This window comes from Anolis carolinensis, unplaced genomic scaffold (genome assembly GCF_035594765.1).
Source record: "Anolis carolinensis isolate JA03-04 unplaced genomic scaffold, rAnoCar3.1.pri scaffold_7, whole genome shotgun sequence".
Classification (NCBI taxonomy): Eukaryota; Metazoa; Chordata; class Lepidosauria; order Squamata; family Dactyloidae; genus Anolis; species Anolis carolinensis.
This window is the reverse complement of record NW_026943818.1, coordinates 24314789-24335394: the sequence shown is the minus strand read 5'-3', so window position 1 is coordinate 24335394 and position 20606 is coordinate 24314789. Positions and strand designations below refer to the sequence as shown.

At 43.8% G+C, this 20606-nt stretch overlaps 1 long non-coding RNA gene across 2 annotated transcripts in view; it reads left to right on the top strand.

The window, feature by feature from the left end:
* Nucleotides 1–20606, top strand: part of LOC134293217 (uncharacterized) — a 291557-nt gene that overhangs the window by 22011 nt on the left and 248940 nt on the right. For both annotated transcript variants that reach the window (XR_010000237.1, XR_010000236.1), the window contains exons 2-3: nucleotides 5125–5197; nucleotides 19258–19354. This is a non-coding gene — a long non-coding RNA (uncharacterized LOC134293217). The remainder of the gene's footprint in view (nucleotides 1–5124; nucleotides 5198–19257; nucleotides 19355–20606) is intronic.

Genomic DNA, 20606 nt, shown 5'->3' with positions numbered 1-20606 from the left:
GAATGGCTAGCTAATTTGTGCCTTATCTGCGATTGTTATGTTGCCACACGTATTTATAAAAACAGCCTGGATTTCTTTCAAAAGTTTAATCTATATATATAAAAGAGTGATGGAATCCTAGCGACCGACAAAACAACAAAACTAAACACCCCATAACCTCGAAAATTGACAGCACAACCCCTCATCCATGCCTCTATGTTCATACAACAAAAAGAAAAGAAAAATAAAGTCCTAATTAGAGGGAGAGGAATAATTGCTTTTATCCAATTGCTGCCAGTTAGAAGGCTAAGCTCCACCCACTTGGTCTCCTAGCAACCCACTCACCCAGGGGACAGGCAGAGTTAGGCCTCACTTAGACCTCTTCCACACTGCCTATAAAATACAAATTATCAGATTTTAACTGGATTAGATGGCAGTGTAGACTCAAGGCCCTTCCACACAGCTATATAACCCATTTATAATCTTATATTATCTGCTTTAACTGGATTATCTGGATTCCACACCTTTACCCTTTACCTTAACTACCACCAATTCCTCAATACTTTATTTCCCATACCACCATACTTCGCCACAGCAACGCGTGGCCGGGCACAGCTAGTATAAATTAATTTTGGGGTTTAGATTTGGGTGTCATTTCAAAGATACCTCATTATGTACCTATATGCAGCCCAGGGTACAGGCACAGTTAGGCCTCACTTAGGCCTCTTCCACATTGCCTATAAAATACAGACACCACCAGACAACGCCACAGCAACGCGTGGCCGGGCACAGCTAGTATGTATATAATGTGTTTTGTAATACACACCTCCCCTATTTATTTATTTATTTTTGCATATCTCTGTGTCTGTATATATGTATAAAGAGTCAGCCATTTCTAAGCTGAAGAGCCGGCGTTGTCTGTAGACACCTCCATGGTCATGTGGTCGGCATGATTGCATGGAGTGCTGTTACTTTCCCACTTGATCTACTCACATTTGCATGTTTTTGAACTCCTAGGTTGGCAGAAGTTGGGGCTAACAGTGGGAACTCACCCCGTCCAGCAGATTCAAACCTGCGACCTTTCGGTCCGCAAGTTCAGCAGCCCAGCGCTTTAACATGCTGCGCTACCAGAGGCTCAAAATATAATATAGGTAGTCTCATATCTGCAAAACCAGTACATGTAATTTCACTTACAGTAGAGTCTCACTTATCCAAGCTTCACTTATCCAAGGTTCTGTATTATCCAAGGCAGTCTGCTTTTTAGTAGTCATTGTTTTTGTAGTAAATGTTGCCATGTTTTGGTGCTAGGTCCAGCAAACTGAGGCTTAATCCATACAAGACAGAAATCCTCCTGGTCAGTTGCAAGGCCGATCGGGGGATAGGGTGGCAACCTGTGCGTGACAGATTACACCCCCCCTGAGGACACAGGTCTGCAGTCTGGGTGTTCTCCTGGACTCATTGCTGACACTTGAAGATCAGGTGTCTGCGGTGGCTGGGAGGACCTTCACGCAGCTGCAACTGTACCTCGAAAAGCTTGGCTTGGCCACGGTCGGCGACACCTTAGTTACATCCAGAATGGAGTACTGTAATCAGGAGCGGTCCAACCGCAAGACGAACTAGGCACTTGCCTGCGGTGTCATCGTCCCGGGGGGCGCAGTTGAGACCCCCAGTAGGATGGTGCCACCCCCCTGCCTCCTTCTCCTTCGGGCCTTCTGGCAGCTGCGCTGGGCCTTCCAGCGGCCACCCTGCGCCTTCCGGTGCCCGTGCTGGGCCTTCCGGCTGGCGCGGACCAACGTTCGTGCCCCGTGGGCCCACCTTTGGGGCCTTCAGAGATTGTGAGGTCTGTGGGAACTTGGAGGCTAGGTAAGTGGGGTTTATATATCTGTAGAAGGTCCAGGGTGGGAGAAAGAACTCTTCTTTGAAGCAGGTGTGAGTGTTGTAATCAATCACCTTGATTAGCATTTAATGGCCCTGTGGCTTCAACGCCTTGTCAGAGCGCACAGTTTGGATAAACACACATGCAGCGAAAGATCAACAAAGAATCACTGGCACCAATAAAGAGGCTGAAGCCTGTTTGGCTATCTACAAAAAGTTTACTAACAAACGGATAACTCTCAAGACGATATATACAGGAAGAGTGCAGAGAGGCGGAGAGAGGAGAGATAACACAAGGAGCTATTTATAGCCACCTCTGCTGTCTGATGCAATACACAGTTAACTCTTTACACACTCGCATAGTGGACAGCAGACAGTGCATGATGCAATCTCCAGCTCACATTGCAACACCATAACTCAATTACATTTAAACAACTCTATATACAATCATTCCCACTTCAACACGCCTGGCTTCTTCTTGCCTGGGAGAATCTTTTTTTGGGAGGTGTTAGCTGTCCCTGATTGTTTACTGTCTGGATTTCCCCTGTTTTCAGAGTGTTGTTCTTTATTTATTGTCCTGATTTTAGAGGTTTTTTTAATACCGGGGGCCAGATTCCCTTTCGGTGGCCTTTTAATTATCTTCCTTGATATTCTGGGTTATATGGCTGTGTGGAAGGACCCTCAGGGCTTTTCCACACAGTCATATAACCCAGAATATCAAGGCAGAATAACCCACAATATCTGCGTTGAACTTGGTTATCTAAGTCAATACTGCCCTATATCCCTGTTCAATGTTTGATTCACAAATATAGTAATTCCTACATTGTTATGAACCATGTATTGAACTGCTTTTTCTGTTGAATTGTTGTAAAACATGATGTTTTGATGCTTAATTTGTAAAATCCTAATGTAATTTGATGTTTAATAGGCTTTTTCTTAATCCCTCCTTATTATCCAACATTTTTGCTTATCCAATGCTTTTATTTTTCAGTGATTGGTTGGGGGGGGGGGGGGGCAAAATTCTATTCGCCTACTCTGGAAAACTACCTAGGGCCGGCCCTGACTGTAATGCACTGTGCGTGGGGCTGCCTTTGAAGATGGCTCGGAAACTGCAGTTAGCGCAAAAGTCGGCAGCCAGATTACTAACTAGGGCTACTAAAGCAGCTCCACTGGCTTCCAACAAATTTCCGGGCCCTATTCAAGATGTGGGTTATCTATATATATAAAAGGGTAATGAAATTTCGGCCTAGGACAAAACAACAAAACTACACATCCCAGAAACACTAAACTTGGCAGCACAACCCCTCATCCATGCCTCTACGTTCATACAACAAAAAGAAAAGAAAAATAAAGTCCTAATTAGAGGGAGAGGAATAATTGTTTTTATCCAATTGCTGCCAGTTAGAAGGCTAAGCTCCGCCCACTTGGTCTCCTAGCAACCCACTCAGCCCAGGGGACAGGCAGAGTTAGGCCTCACTTAGGCCTCTTCCACACTGCCTATAAAACACAGATTATCAGATTTTAACTGGATTATATGGCAGCATAGACTCAAGGCCCTTCCACACAGCTATATAACCCATTTATATAGCTGTGTCCCCACTGGTTTGCTTTTAATTACTCTGATTTTATCTGCTTGGATTTTAATGTATTTGTCCATTATTTTATTTTGTGTATTGTTGGAATGTTTTAAGTTTATGTCAAATATGTTGTTGTTGTTGTTGTTTCGGGCTTGTCCCTGTTGTGAGCCGTCCCGAGTCCCTTCGGGGAGATGGGGTGGGATATAAAAATAAAGATGATGATGATGATGATGATGATGATGATGATGATGATGATGATGATGATGATTATTATTATTTATAATGGACTTAATGTCAGGGGAAAACATTTACCCTTTACCTTAACTACCACCAATTCCTCAATATTTTATTTCCAATACCACCAGCCTTTGCCACAGCAACACGTGGCCGGGCACAGCTAGTCACCTATAAAATTCTACACGCTTTAGGCCCAACCTATCTTCGAGTCTGCATCTCCTTCTATGCCTGCTTTGACAGTGTTAATATTTTAGAATCTACACCAGCAGAGGGTACTGTTCTCATACTTTTTATAGTATCCAGAGGGAAATTTGGTTGGTCTTCAGGAGGGAGCGCTGATATGAAAATGGAAATAACAAGACAACTTTATTCTGCCACCGTTTTAAAAAATATATTATTGTTATTAATATTCGCTTGCTCCCCAGCCAGCTGCTGTGGATCATGATGATATGAGGAGTGACAGCTAAGATTTCTTTTCCATCTGACGGGGCAGACGTTTATTGCAACCTTTCTGTAATCTGGTGATGGGGAAGACGTCTTTCCGTTCTTGACCTCTGCTTCAAAACTCAAGGAGAAAAACCTAATCTGATAACGATGGGTGTCATCTTATGGAAGACATGGAGAAAAAGAGGGGAAAGACTATGGGATCGGCCCTTGGAGAAGTTACTTCTTTGGGCAATAGGTCCTAGGGTCTGTCCCTAGGTCTGGGAACTATAAACCAAAGTAGTACATTTTCAGAGCTCTATGTCTATAAGATGCAAATAAAATCTATATATATAAAAGAGTGATGGAATCCTGGCGACCGCCAAAACAACAAAACTAATCACCCCACAACCTCGAAAATCGACAACACAACCCATCATCCACGCCTCTAGGTTGATACAACAAAAAGAAAAGAAAAATAAAGTCCTAATTAGAGGGAGATCAATAATTGTTTTTATCCAATTGCTGCCAGTTAGAAGGCTAAGCTCCGCCCACTTGGTCTCCTAGCAACCCACTCACCCAGGGGACAGGCAGAGTTAGGCCTCACTTAGACCTCTTCCACACTGCCTATAAAATACAAATTATCAGATTTTAACTGTATTAGATGGCAGTGTAGACTCAAGGCCCTTCCACACAGCTATATAACCCATTTATAATCTTATATTATCTGCCTTAACTGGATTATCTGGATTCCACACCTTTACCCTTTACCTTAACTACCACCAATAACTCAATACTTTATTTCCCATACCACCATACTTCGCCACAGCAACGCGTGGCCGGGCACAGCTAGTATAAATTAATTTTGGTTTAGATTTGGGTGTCATTTCAAAGATACCTCATTATGTACCTATATGCAAATAAAGATATTCCCAAATCCGAAATCCCAAACCTTTTTGGTCCCAAGCATCTCGGGTAAGGAATACTTGACCTGTAATGTAATTAATATCAATGTATTGGTTTCTATCTCTAGATTGAATCATGGGATCATAGCATTGGAAGGCCATCTAGTCCATCCCACATTCTGTGCAGGAATCCAAGGCCAGGTGAGTGCCCAATTTCTCTTCTTGTTTTCCTCCTTAAAGGATTGGTTCCCAATGGATCAGTGGTTCCCAACCTTTTGACCAAGGACCATTCTCCAACACTAGTACCAAAAGGGCTACTGATCAGTTTTTCGTTAGTTTTAGATTTGGTTTGTTTCTTTGCGGTGCTGATAGACCACATCAGCTCTTGTTTCTGATACAGAACATATACCATCCAGTAGTCGCCACGTGCTCGCCCACAGAAAACCATATTTAATCATCTAGAGCTGATGTGGTTTATCCAATGCAGTTTTCTGAATCAGCACCCCATTTATTTTATTTTATTTTATTTTATTTACAGTATTTATATTCTCACCCCGAAGGGGACTCAGGGCGGATTACCATGAACACATATATGGCAAACATTCAATGCCAACAGACAAACAACATACAGTAGACAGACTCAGAGGTATTTTTAACATTTTTCCAGCTTCACGATTCCGGCCACAGAGGGAGCTGTTGCTTCACCGTCCACTAGTGGCTGTACTTCCTCATTACTTTCCTCGTGTTTTGCTGGCAGTTTTATGGTGTTGTAAATTAGTTAAATTAGCCTCCCGCATAAAGTGTCCCTAAATTTTCCTAATTGACAGATGCAACTGTCTTTCGGGGCTGCATAGGTCAACAGCAAGCTGGGGCTATTAATGGTCGGACCTGGGCTTCGAACTCATGACCTCTCGGTCAGTAGTGATTTATTGCAACTGGTTACTAGCCAGCTGCGCCACAGCCCGGCCAGGAACTGACATAAAAACGAACCCCAGGAACTGACATAAAAACGAAGGCGCCAAGGCACCACATGGAACGACTCCACTCAGGGGGAAGGAGGAGGAGGAGAAGCAGCAGTCAGGAGGCTTCCCAACATCCCTGTTGCCTCGGCACTATAAGAGGGTTTTGCAAGACCAGTCGCTCTTGTTGCAATGATGTAGTAACAGTGAGACCGCGGACCATATTTTAGTTCCTGGGGACCATTGGTGGTTCACTCCAAATAACCCCAGGAACAGACCTAAATTGAAGACAACTTTGACTCTGGAAATCTCCAATTGCCTATGAAACCTATTGGTTGCCTTTGGGCAAGTCAGGCTCTCCCAGCTGCATACAAAGGCAATGGCAAACTTTTTCTGAAGAAATCTTGTGATAGGATTGCCTTGGAGTCATGACACTTACAGCAGACAGGTACTGGGGATTTTCTAAAGCTCCTTGGTGCCTTGCTATGGTGTATAGTGGGACGTATGGGCCCAAAGTCAAGGAAAAACAAAAGGAGAGCAATGTGTTGTTGAAGGCTTTCATGGCCGGAATCACAGGGTTGTTGTGTATTTTCCAGGCTGTATGGTCATGTTCCAGAAGTATTCTCTCCTGACGTTTCGCCCGCATCTATGGCAGGCATCCTCAGAGGTTGTGAGGTATATGGAGAAACTAAGCAAGGGAGGTTTATATATCTGTGGAAGGTCCAGGGTGGAGGAAAGAAGTCTTTTCTGTTAGAGGCCAGTGTAAATGTTGTAATTAGCATTAAATGGCCTTTCAAGCTTCACATCCTGGTCTGGGGGAATCCTTGTGTTGTTTACTGTTCTGATTTTGTAGTTTTTAAGGTAAAGGTTTTCCCCTAACGTTAAGTCCAGTCGTGACCAACTCTGAGGGTTGGTGCTCATTTCCATTTCTAAGCCGAAGAGCCGGCGTTGTCCACAGACATCCATAGACATCTCCAGGTCATGTGGCCGGCATGACTGCATGGAGCGCCGTTACCTTCCCGTCAGAGCGGTATCTATTGATCTACTCACATTTGCATGTTTTTGAACTGCTAGGTTGGCAGGAGCTGGGGCTAACAGCGGGTGCTCATTCCGCTCCCGGGATTTGAACCTGGGACCTTTCGGTCTGGAAGTTCAGCAGCTCAGCGCTTTAACACACTTTGCTCCAAAATCAGAACAGTAAATAAGGAGCAACACTCTGAAAACAGAAGAATTCCAGACATGAATCAATTGGGCAGCTAACGACTCTGAACAAAGGATTCTCCCAGGCCAGGATGTGAAGCTTGGAAGGCCATTTAATGCTAATTACAACATTCACACTGGCCTCCAACAGACAAGAGTTCTTACTTCCACAGATATATAAACTTTCCTTGCTTAATGTGTTGTCGAAGGCTTTCATGGCCGGGATCACAGGGTTATTGTATGTCTTTCGGGCTGTGTGGCCATGTTCCAGAAGTATTCTCTCCTGACGTTTCGCCCACGTCTATGGCAGGCATCCTCAGAGGTTGTGAGGTATGGATAAACTAAGTAAGGAAAGGAAAGAATTAGGGTGATTAGGGTGATTAACTGAAACATTAATGCTGGCTCCCAGTGGCAAAGGACTCTTGCCACACCCTGGACTCTCCAGAGATATATATTCTTTCCTTTCCTTTCTTAGTTTATCCATACCTCACAACCTCTGAGGATGCCTGCCATAGATGTGGGCGAAACGTCAGGAGAGAATACTTCTGGAACATGGCCACACAGCCCGAAAGACATACAACAACCCTGTTTCCTTGCTTAGTTTCTCCATTTCTCACAACCTTTGAGGATGCCTGCCATAGATGTGGGCGAAACGTCAGGAGAGAATACTTCTGGAACATGGCCACACAGCCCGAAAGACATACAACAACCCTGTTTCCTTGCTTAGTTTCTCCATTTCTCACAACCTTTGAGGATGCCTGCCATAGATGTGGGCGAAACGTCAGGAGAGAATGCTTCTGGAACATGGCCATACAGTCTGGAAAACACACAACAACACAAAGGAGAGCATTCAAGTTTGGAGGTGTTCTGTCAGGCGCTGGGCCTGTAGCCATTGTCTTTTTGTATAGGACTTTATGCCCAGCAGGAAGCCAGGGCACCTAAAGAGAGGTTCTTGAGGATTTCCCTGAAAAGGATGGCCTTTTGAGTCTTTAATGAAATAACAAAGTCTTTATTGATGAACAAATGATAATTCTTCAAGGAGTCAAATAACACTTCAAGGTTTCCTTAATAAACTAATGACTTTTCAATCTTGTCCCCAGGGTTTGGATAACTGTGTTTTCTCTATAAGAAAACCCCCTTATAACCTCTCCTAGGCTGTCTATTATCTGGGCCTAGCTGATGTGGGACCCACTACCGATTCCAAATGTGTCTGGGTATCGAGTGGACCTACCAACCAAGGCTTGCAGATGTTTCAGCTAGGGTTGCGTGGATCTGTGGTGCTGTTCCCTCTCCGAGGTTTCTCTGGAAACTTTAGGGCTGTTTCCCCCAGGAGCTGTGAGGCTGAGAGGCTGTGTCACACCCTGGCAGCAGAGCACTAGGAACCAAATACACTGAGGCCAATAACAGTCTAATATCTTTATTAAGGAAGTAATATAGTGGAATAAAAATGCACACAGATTATAGTCCAGCAATAGACCTTTCAGGAAAGGCCAAATATAGTCCAGTAATATATTGTCCAGTATATAATATTAGAGTTCAAAGTTTAACTCCCAAACCGAAACACACTCAACTTCCAAGCAGTTGAGTGGGGAAAATGTCCAAGATTCTTCTAGAGTTCAAAGTAAGTCCAAAGCAGGGAGTTGGAGACAAGACTGGATACTTGGCACAAGATGCAAGGCTGGGAAACACGGTGAGATAGATCAAGAAACACGGCAAGGCAAGGCACGAAGGAACTGGAGTTTGCAGACTCAAACGTAGTCCACACTTGGCTGGAACCGAAGTTAATCCTTAAGCTGATCTCTTGACTCTGCACGGACTTCCCCGTGCGGGGAACTTTTAAAGGACTTCAAATCTCTCTGCAAAGCAGGTGTCCAGTGCCTCTTTTCCCAAGGGAAAAGAGCTGAACCAACAACTATGTCCAGATGCGATCCTCCCTGAAACTTCTCAGGGGAACCAAGCTAATTAAGAGTCTGTCTGGCTGCTATCCGGGCGCTTTTCCTGATTTGCGCTTTTTCCGAGCGACTAGCCTCCCAAAATTCTCGTCTGGCGAAGGGGGGGAGAAGCGCTAGGAATGGGCGCCTGTTCAAGGTCTGTTTTAATGAGCTCCTGGCCGAAATTGTCAACAACTGGCATCTGGAATGGCACGGGCTCTTGCTGAGGCGGCAGAAATCCCATGTCCTCATCTCCATGATCCATAATGGCGCTAGGGTCAGGACCCAGAGGTCCAGGGGACATCACAGGCTGTGAGCTCTTAGCCAGAACCTTTGGGACCTTTCCCTTGGAATTTCTGTTTCTGATTCCTCGGATGTTCTATATCCCCGGATGTTCTTGAAATATGAAGCTTTTCTACAGGACGAGCTGGTCTACGTCCTATAGCTTAGCAATAGACAGACTTAAAAATGGCTCCTTCCCTCCCAGAGCCCTGAACAAGGGGCGGAACCAAACTTAATGATGATGGACAGGCGGCCTGTCCTATGACTGCAAACATTAGCAGCAAGAAAATAAAGTCGGAGCTTCTGGTACAGCCGTACCAGCACAAGTAGGCCCTTGGATCTCACCCAACTGGATTTACAGCCAAGGCAATATGCTTTGGGCCTCGGCGTCAGTATATCTGGGGTCTTCATCATCATTCCTGTTGCATGGAGATAAATGGGAGCCTGGAAGGAGGCACACGGTGGGCGTGGAACAATAACAGGCAAAGATGGAAATCTTTTCTTAATTATAATGGAAATTTCAGGGACCCTGTCATTCCACTTCATAGCCTGCCTCGCCTTCTCTTCTCATTCGTCATCCCTTCTATTACCTTTATAATATTCTGTCTGGCTAGGTTGATGGATTGATAAAGGATCAGCTAGTCGAGGAAATCTGGGCTTGGAACGGCTCGCAACTGTGCCCAAGTTCTCTATCTTTTTAAATATTTCAGTCGCCGGGAGATCTTTATTTCCCATTTCGATTTCCTGTAGTACACTAAATTTATCTTAGTCACTCTGTCAAGTTCTCCACCGGCTCCTCTCCTCCCCGTTATCTCCCCCCCTTCTCCGTACGACCAAAAAACACCTACATTATCTCTGCTGTCGATAAACCCAACTGGTGGTAATCCACAGATTATTCCGATAGGACGGCATTCAAGGCGAAGGGAAAACTTTGAAGCGGAGGGCTTGTCATGATCTTGGAGCGCAGTGCCTCCAGCCCAGAATCATCCCTTCACTTCAAGGAGCTGTTGGTTGTTTGTTTGCTTGTTTGGTTTGGGGGTTTTTTGCACCTCAGGATGAACACAGAGCTCCTTGCTGCCTGGGGAATTAAAAGTATATGGGTGTCAAAAAGGTACCGTATATACTCGAGGATAAGCCGACCCAAATATAAGCCGAGGCACCTAATTTTACCACAAAAAACTGGGATAACTTATTGACTCGAGTATAAGCCGACCCAAATATAAGCCAAAGCACCTACTGTATATACTCGAGTATAAGCCAACCCGAATATAAGCCGAGGCACCTAATTTTACAACAAAAAACTGGGATAACTTATTGACTCGAGTATAAGCCGACCCAAATATAAGCCAAAGCACCTACTGTATATACTCGAGTATAAGCCGACCCAAATATAAGCCGAGGCATGTAATTTTACCACAAAATATTGGGATAACTTATTGATTCAAGTATAAACCGACCCAAATATAAACCGAAGCACCTACTGTATATACTCAAATATAAGCCGACCCGAATATAAGCCGAGGCACGTAATTTTACCACAAAATACTGGGAAAACTTATTGACTCAAATATAAGCTGACCCAAATATAAGCCGAAGCACCTACTGTATATACTCAAGTATAATCCGACCCAAATATAAACCGAAGCACCTACTGTATATACTCGTACAACCCGACCCAAATATAAGCCGAGGCACCTAATTTTACCACAAAAAACTGGGATAACTTATTGACTCGAGGATAAGCCGACCCAAATATAAGCCAAAGTACCTACTGTATATACTCGAGTATAAGCCGACCCAAATATAAGCCGAGGCACCTAATTTTACCACAAAAAACTGGGATAACTTATTGACTAGAGTATAAGCCGACCCAAATATAAGCCGAAGCACCTACTGTATATACTCGAGTATAAGCCAACCCGAATATAAGCTGAGGCACCTAATTTTACCACAAAAAACTGGGATAACTTATTGACTCGAGTATAAGCCGACCCAAATATAAGCCGAGGCACCTAATTTTACCGCAAAAAACTGGGATAACTTATTGACTTGAATATAAGCCGACCCAAATATAAGCCGAAGCACCTACTGTATATACTCGAGTATAAGCCGACCCAAATATAAGCTGAGGAACCTAATTTTACCACAAAAAACTGGGATAACTTATTGACTCGAGGATAAGCCGAAGCACCTACTGTATATACTCGAGTATAAGCCGACCCAAATATAAGCCGAGGCACGTAATTTTACCACAAAAAACTGGGATAACTTATTGACTTGAGGATAAGCCGACCCAAATATAAGCCGAGGCACGTAATTTTACCACAAAATACTGGGATAACTTATTGACTCAAGTATAAGCCGACCCAAATATAAGCCGAAGCACCTACTGTATATACTCGAGTGTAAGCCAACCCGAATATAAGGTGAGGCACCTAATTTTACCACAAAAAACTGGGAAAACTTATTGACTCGAGGATAAGCCGAACCAAATATGAACTGAGGCACCTAATTTTACCACAAAAAACTGGAATAACTTATTGACTCGAGTATAAGCCGACCCAAATATAAGCCGAGGCACCTAATTTTACCACAAAAAACTGGGAAAACATTAAGCCGAGGATTGTAAATATCAGAAATAAATAGATACCAATAAAATTACATGAATTGAGGCATCAGTAGGTTAAATGTTTTTGAATATTTACATAAATCTCAAATTTAAGATAAGACTGTCCAACTCTGATCAAATCATGATTCTCATCTTCTTCAATGTAAATGTGCTTGTGTATCCTTTTAATAATAATAGAGTAAAATAATGCATGTAATAGTAATAATAATAATAATAATAATAATAATAATAATAATAATTACAGGAAAATAATACATGTAATAATAATAAATACAGGAAAATAATACAAGTAATAATAAATAGAGTAAAATAATAAATGCAATAATAATAATTTAAGATAAGACTGTCCAACTCTGATCAAATCATTATTCTCATCTTCTTCAATGTAAATGTGCTTGTGTATACTTTTAATAATAACAGAGTAAAATAATACATGCAATAATAATAATAATAATAATAATAATAAATATGGGAAAATAATACATTTAATAATAAATAGAGTAAAATAATAAATGCAATAATAATAATAATAATAATAATAATAATAATAATAATAACTTTATTTTTATACCCCGCCTCTATCTCCCCGAAGGGGACTCAGGGCGGCTTACATGGGGCCAAGCCCGAATAAAAACAGTAGCAGTATAAAACACAGCAATAGACAACAACTTGCACAATAAAAAAATAAAAATAAAATAAAAAAAAACATTAGCCAATAAAAAACAAGAACTAATAAAACATGGATTAAAACTGAGAGATTGTAAAAGTAGAACTGGGTAAGGTGCACTATATAAATATTGTAGACACAAGGTGACTGATAAAGTGCTGCAAATTCTGGAAGTGCAAATTGGGATGGGAATAGACCCTGTGTCTATATCGAGTTGACAAAGGTAAAAGGTGCAAACCGGTACAAGAATGGTCCCAGATACAGATTGCTTCTGGATGAGCAATCTTTATCTAAAGGCTTGAGTAAAGAGCCAGGTTTTCAAGCTCTTTCTGAATGCTACCAGGGTGGGGGCTTGCCTGATTTCCCTGGGGAGCGAGTTCCAGAGCCGGGGGGCCACCACGGAGAAGGCCCTCTCTCTCGTCCCCACCAGCCGTGCTTGTGACGGAGGTGGGAGCGAGAGGAGGGCCTCCCCCGACGAACGAAGAGATCGTGCAGGTTCGTAGGGGGAGAGGCGATCACTAAGGTAGGAGGGTCCCAAACCGTTCAGGGCTTTGTAGGTGATCACGTGCACCTTGAATTGGGTCCGGAAGGTGAACGGCAGCCAGTGGAGCTCCTTAAGCAGGAGGGTTGACCGCTCCCTATAATTTGCTCCAGTTAGAAGCAAGGCTGCCAAACGTTGAACTAGTTGGAGTTTCCGGGCCGTCTTCAAGGGCAGCCCCATGTAGAGTGCATTGCAATAGTCCAGTCTAGAGGTAACTAAGGCATGGACCACCGTGGCCAGATCAGACTTCACGAGGTAAGGTCGCAGTTGGCGCACAAGTTTTAATTGTGCAAAGGCCCTCCCGGCCACGGCCGACACCTGAGCATCAAGCGTCAGTGCTGAGTCCAGGAGGACCCCCAAACTGCGGACCTGCGCCTTCAGGGGGAGTGCGACCCCGTCAAGCACAGGTAGCCACCCAATACCCCGATCGGACATACGACTGACCTGGAGGACCTCTGTCTTGTCGGGATTAAGCTTCAGCTTATTCACCCTCATCCAGCCCATCACAGCTGCCAAGCACTGGTTCAGTATCTGGGGGGCTTCCTTGGAGTTCGGTGGAAAGGAGTAGTAGAGTTGAGTGTCATCTGCGTAGAGATGGCACCGAACTCCAAAACTCCGGATGACCTCTCCCAGCGGTTTCATGTAGATGTTAAAAAGCATGGGGGACAGAATGGAACCTTGCGGGACCCCACAGGTCAAAGGCCAGGGGTCTGAGCAGGTGTCCCCCAGCTTCACCAACTGGGAACGGCCCTCCAGGAAGGACTGAAGCCACGACAGAGCCATGCCCCCAAGGCCCATCCCGGAGAGCCGTCCCAGAAGGATACCATGGTCGATGGTATCGAAAGCCGCTGAGATGTCCAAGAGAACCAGCAGGGTCACACTCCCCCTGTCCAGCTCCCTGCGGAGGTCATCCACCAAGGCGACCAAAGCCGTCTCAGTACTGTGCCCAGGTCTAAAGCCAGACTGCGATGGGTCCAGAAAATCAGTGTCATCCAGGAAACCCTGGAGCTGCGAGGCAACCACCCGCTCCAGGACCTTGCCCAAGAAAGGGAGGTTCGAGATTGGTCTGTAGTTGTTTAGAATGGCCGAATCAAGGGAGGCCTTCTTCAATATAGGCCTCACTATGGCCTGTTTGAGGACAGATGGAAATTTGCCTTGATTCAAAGAGGCATTAATTATCATCACAAACCACTCTACCAACCCTCCTCTGGCCGATTTAATTAGCCACGAGGGGCAAGGGTCTGCAGAGCAAGTGGTCGCTCTCACCGCCCCAAGGATCCTGTCCACGTCATCCGGGCGAACAAGCTGAAACGAATCCCACAAGTTCAAACAGACAGGTGCCTCAGTTACCTCTTTTGGCATTGCAACAAAACTAGCATCCAAGTCGAAGCGAGTCTGAGCGACTTTGTCTGCAAAGTGGTGCGCGAACTCGCTACACCGAGTTGCCGAGTCTTCGGGTGCCCCTCCCCCCTCAGGAGGGTGAAGGAGCTCCCCGACGACCCGAAACAACTCCGATGGTCTGTTAGTTGCAGACGCTATGCGGGCAGTCGTGAAGGTCTTCCTGGCTGCCCGCAAAGCCGCGGAGTAGGCCCTAATAGCAGCTCTAGCCCGTGCTCGGTCAGAAACGCTACGAGTTTTCCGCCAGTGGCACTCTAATCCCCTCCTCGAGCGCTTCATCACTGCCAGCTCCTCCGTGAACCAGGGAGCCGAAGTGACTCTTCGCAATGAGAGGGGACGTTCGGGGGCGATCATGTCAATTGCCCTGGACATCTCGCTATTGTAGCGATCTACCAAGGCATCGACAGGATCGTCAGCCTCCATGACAGGAAGATCCCCAAGAGACCTCAAGAATCCATCTGGATCCATCAGTCTCCTGGGGCGGACCATCTTAATGGGTCCACCACCCCTGCGGAGGTTTGAGGTCACAGTGAGTCTTAAACTGATCAGGTGGTGATCGGACCATGACAACGGAAGAATATTTTGCTCTTCCACTCCGACCTCACCATCTGCCGCAACAAAAACCAGGTCAAGTGTGTGTCCAGCTTGATGAGTGGGACCAGATATCACTTGGGACAGTCCCATGGTCGTCATGGCGGCCATGAAGTCTTCAGCTGCACCAGTTAATGTGGCCTCGGCATGAATGTTAAAGTCCCCCAGCACTACCAGCCGCTGAGAGACCAACGCCGCACCAGAGATCACCTCTGCCAGCTTGGGCAGGGAGACTGCCGTGTCGCGGGGTGGACGGTACACCAGCAGAATCCCCAAACTGTCCCGGGTACCCACCTTAAGATGGACACACTCAAAACCTGCAGATTGCGGGATGGCGCACCTGACCAGGGAGATTGTCTGCCGAAAGACCACCGCAACCCCACCTCCCCGCCCCCCCGGCTCTGGCCTGCTGTTGCACCCCGAAACCTGGAGGACACAGCTGGGCGAGATTTACCCCGCCGGGCTCATCCAACCAGGTCTCGGTGATGCAAGCCAGATCCGCCGCTTCATCCAGGATCAAATCCTGGATGATAGCTGATTTACCATTGACGGATCTGGCATTAAATAGCAGGACCTTCAAACGGAGGGGACTGTCATGGAGGCTACCACTCCTATCCTTCTCCAGGGTCGCAAGAACTCTGTTGCGCTTATCCCTGGGATAAAGGTGACCACTCCTCCTCCTCCCCCACACGACCTCAATGGTCTCCCCCAGGCTCCGGTCCACTCCCCCCAGGGCGACAGGCAGGATAGAGCTCTCATTGCGATGCCCTAGTCAGCTGTCCATAAATGGGGAGCGACTCAGGATTCTATCCTGCTTAGAGTCTGAGAATGAATCCTGTAATGATGAGATGATGGAGCAGTCAGGGGAACTAGATTGACTAAACAAGAGCAATGTCTCTGGGCGGGAATCGAGAATAGATTGGGAAGGGTCTAAAGTTGAAATGGGGGACACTACACAAGATTCTAAGAGTGGAGGGGACCTAGATAAAGAGTCATGGGCACTAACCATTCTGGAACTAATGGTACCTTGAAAATGCAGTTCCGAACCTGCCATCAAGGGGCGGATTGTGGGGTCCAGAAATACCTTCCTAATATTAATACCCCATGAATTCAACAGGGGTTTACGCGCCCAAAGTGCTTCAATTAAAGTGCTATCATCAAAGGTGATAACGAGACGTATGGAGCGGTCCTGAGCTTGAAAGTCCCTACGTAGCCATGAAATGAACTTAATTTTGACTACACTTGGGCTCACAGATAGTATTTGACCGAGGGACTCCTGTACCGCTCTCCTTGAGGTCCATCTGCCCCTATTCAACCATCTGCCCCTCAACCATAAGATCAGAGTGAAATAATAAATGTATTATTATTAATAATAAAAATAGAGTAAAATAAATGTAATAGTAGCAACAATAATAGAGAAAAAGAATAAATGTAATATTACCAATAATAATAGAGAAAAATAATAAATGTACCATATATTCTCAAATATAAGATGACCCAAATATAGGCCAACCAGGACCCTCACCTGAGTTTAAGCTGAGGGGGCTTTTTCAGTCTTAAAAAGAGGGCTGAAAAATAGGCTTATACTTGAGTATATACAGTAATTTTACCACAAAAAACTGGGTAAACTTATTGACTTGAGTATAAGCTGAGGGTGGGCAATGCAGCTGCTACTGGTAAATTTCAAAATAAAAATAGATACCAAAGAAATTACATTTATTTGAGTATCAGTAAGTTAAATGTTTTTGATTATTTACATAAAACTATAATTTAAGATAAGACTGTCCACCTCTCATTAAATCATTATTCTCACCTTCTTTAATGTAAATGTGCTTTCACAACCTTCCAATAATAATAGAGTAAAATAATAAATGTAATAGTAACTATAATAAGAGAGTAAAATAATACATATAATAATAATAGAGTAAAATAATAAATGTACAGTAGAGCCTTGCTTATCCAACATTCACTTATCCAATGTTCTGGATTATCCAATGCAGTCTCCTTTTTAGTAGTCAGTGTTTTTGTAGTCAATGTTTTCAATTTATTGTGATATTTGGTGCTAAATTCGTATATTAGTAATTACAACATAACATTACTGCGTATTGAACTACTTTTTCTGTCAAATTTGTTGTAAAACATGATGTTTTGGTGCTTAATTTGTAAAATCATAACCTAATTTGATGTTTAATAGGCTTTTCCTTAATGCCTCCTTATTATCCAACATATTCGCTTATCCAATGTTCTGCTGGCCCGTTTATGTTGGATAAGTGAGACTCTACTATAATAGTTTTAATAGAGTAAAATAATAAATGTAATAGTAACTAATAATAGAGTAAAATAATACATGTAATACAGTAGAGTCTCACTTATCCAACACTCACTTATCCAACGTTCTGGATTATCCAAGGCAGTTTTGTAGTCATGTTGTCAATATATCGTGATATTTTGGTGCTAAATTCATAAATACAGTAATTATTACATAGCATTACTGCGTATTGAACTACTTTTTATGCCAAATTTGTTGTCTAACGTGATGTTTTGGTGCTTCATTTGTAAAATCATAACCTAATTTGATGTTTAATAGGCTTTTCCTTAATGCCTCCTTATTATCCAGCATATTCGCTTATCCAACATTCTGCTGGCCCGTTTATGTTGGATAAGTGAGACTCTACTGTAATTATAATAGAGTAAAATAATAAATGTAATAATAACAATAATAGGGAAAAATAATAAATGTACCGTATATATTCAAGTATAAGCCAACCTGAATATAAGCCAACCAGGACCCTCACTTGAGTATAAGCCGAGGGGGGCTTTTTCAGCCCTAAAGAAGGGCTGAAAAACTTGGCTTATACTCGAGTATATACGGTAACTTACCCTATCTCTGGATTTGTGGTTAGAGCTACTTAGTTAGTGTCCTTTAGGGTGATCTGCCCTGAGTCCCCTCGGGGAGATAAGAGTGGAGTATAAATAAAGTATATTATATTATCATGTCCCCTCTCAGCCTTCGTTTCTCCAGCTCCCCAAGTCTCAAATGGCTGGGCTTCTAGCCCTTATTTATTTATTTATAGTATTTATATTCCGCCCTTCTTTCTCACCCCGAAGGGGACTCAAGGCGGATCACAATGAACATACACATGGGAAATATTCAATGTCACTAGACATACGACATATATAGACAGACACAGAGGCAATTTAATATTTTCCCCACTTCTGGCTTCATGAGGGTATGCTAGATTCCAGCCACAGGGGGAGCTGCCACTTCATCAACCTCTGTGATGCCGAATTCTTGATGGCAATACTTCCTCATTCTTCCACACACTGCTGGAAGGTTTATATTAGTTAAATTAGCCTCCCCGCATAAAGTGGTACCTAAATTGCCTACTCGACAGATGCAACTGTCTTTTGGGTTGCTTAGGGAAATTAGGCAAGCTTCCACTCTGGAAGTCTTCAGGAAGAGCCTGAAAACATGGCTCTTCACTCAGGCTTTTGAATAAGTACTGCCTATTTGCAATGATAAACTTCCCGTACTAGTCTTAGGGTTCACCCCCCTTTTTAAGGTTTCTCCCCCATGATTTCATAGCACTTTAACTTCTACCACGTTTACAAGTCTTAGTGCACTTTTGCCCAGTCCATTTTTATGATTCTATTGCTGTATTTTAACCTGTGTTTTATTAATGGTTGTCATTTTATTTATGTCTTTTTAAATTTTCATTTGCATTGTTGTTCGGTTCCTGATGTTATTGTACTTTTGTTCTACATTTGTAAGCCACCCCGAGTCCCCATGGGGAGATGGATGCAGGATATAAGAATAAAATTATTATTATTATTATTATTATTATTATTATTATTATTATTAGGTCAACAACGAACTAGGCTATTTAATGATGGAGTGCTCAATCTGACCTGGGCTGGTTTTGAACTCATGACTTCCGGTCAGTAGTGATTTACTGCAGCTGGCTACTAACCCCTAGAAGACAATAGGACTTTTTTTAATACTATGTCGCTGTGTAGTACCATAGTAGAGATTTCAATATTTACGGTATCTTTTCTTTAACAGTGGCTCTCCACCAAGCACCTCAAATATGAAAACGGCATTCCAGATCAAGAAAATATTGGATAAAACATTACTGCCTTTGACTGAAAATACCCCAAATGTAAGTAGAGTAATGATTTTTTTTATTTACTCCTTTTTAAAAAATGCTACAAGCCTCTAACCTGTGGTACAAAATGCAATTTTCTGAAGGAGAGTCAATCAGAAGCGGAAATAAATGCCCCAAGTCTATTTATGGATATGTCGCACTATTGAGAGAGACTTGAATCACCCAGGGTCCTGGTGATTTTTTGAAGCAGACGGGAAATTATTGGGTTTCATTTCAGTTGTGGAGCCAGATTAATAAGATATCTGAAGGCTGGTACCATTCAGTGCAATGTGAGAAAGGGCAGACACAAAGTCTTCCCCTGAAATGACTTTGTACAATGTTGGTTTGGAAGGATATGTGATGTTTGAGTGGTGCGAGCCAATAGGTCCGAATCTTACCGGTTTGTCTCCTCTACGAGGGTTGAATGAAAAGGAATGCCTCCACCTTCGTAAGCCTCAACAGATGGCAGTACTGGTATGCGGCAGGTACGGGCTTGTTCAGTAGACTCTCCTCTACAGTTCCATTTGGTGGGAAGCCTTAGTATTGAACGGTTGTGTTGTTAAAGTGTGAAGTATGGAACCCTGCGCAGACGGAGAAGCCTTAGCATTGAACGATTGTGTTGTTAAAGTGCGAAGTATGGAACCCTGCGCAGACGGGGAAGCTTTAGCATTGAACGGTTGTGTTGTTGAAGTGCAAAGTATGGAACCCTGCACAGACGGGGAAGCCTTAGCATTGAACGGTTGTGTTGTTAAAGTGCGAAGTATGGAACCCTGCACAGACGGGGAAGCCTTAGTATTGAACGGTTGTGTTGTTAAAGTGCGAAGTATGGAACCCTGCACAGACGGGGAAGCCTTAGCATTGAACGATTGTGTTGTTAAAGTGCGAAGTATGGAACCCTGCGCAGACGGGGAAGCCTTAGTATTGAACGGTTGTGTTGTTAAAGTGCGAAGTATGGAACCCTGCGCAGACGGGGAAGCCTTAGCATTAAATGCTTGTGTTGTTAAAGTGCGAAGTATGGAACCCTGCGCAGACAGGGAAGCCTTAGTATTGAATGGTTGTGTTGTTAAAGTGTGAAGTATGGAACCCTGCGCAGACGGGGAAGCTTTAGGATTGAACGGTTGTGTTGTTAAAGTGCGAAGTATGGAACCCTGCGCAGATGGAGAAGCCTTAGCATTGAACGGTTGTGTTGTTAAAGCACGAAGTATGGAACCCTGCGCAGACGGGGAAGCCTTAGCATTGAACGGTTGTGTTGTTAAAGCACGAAGTA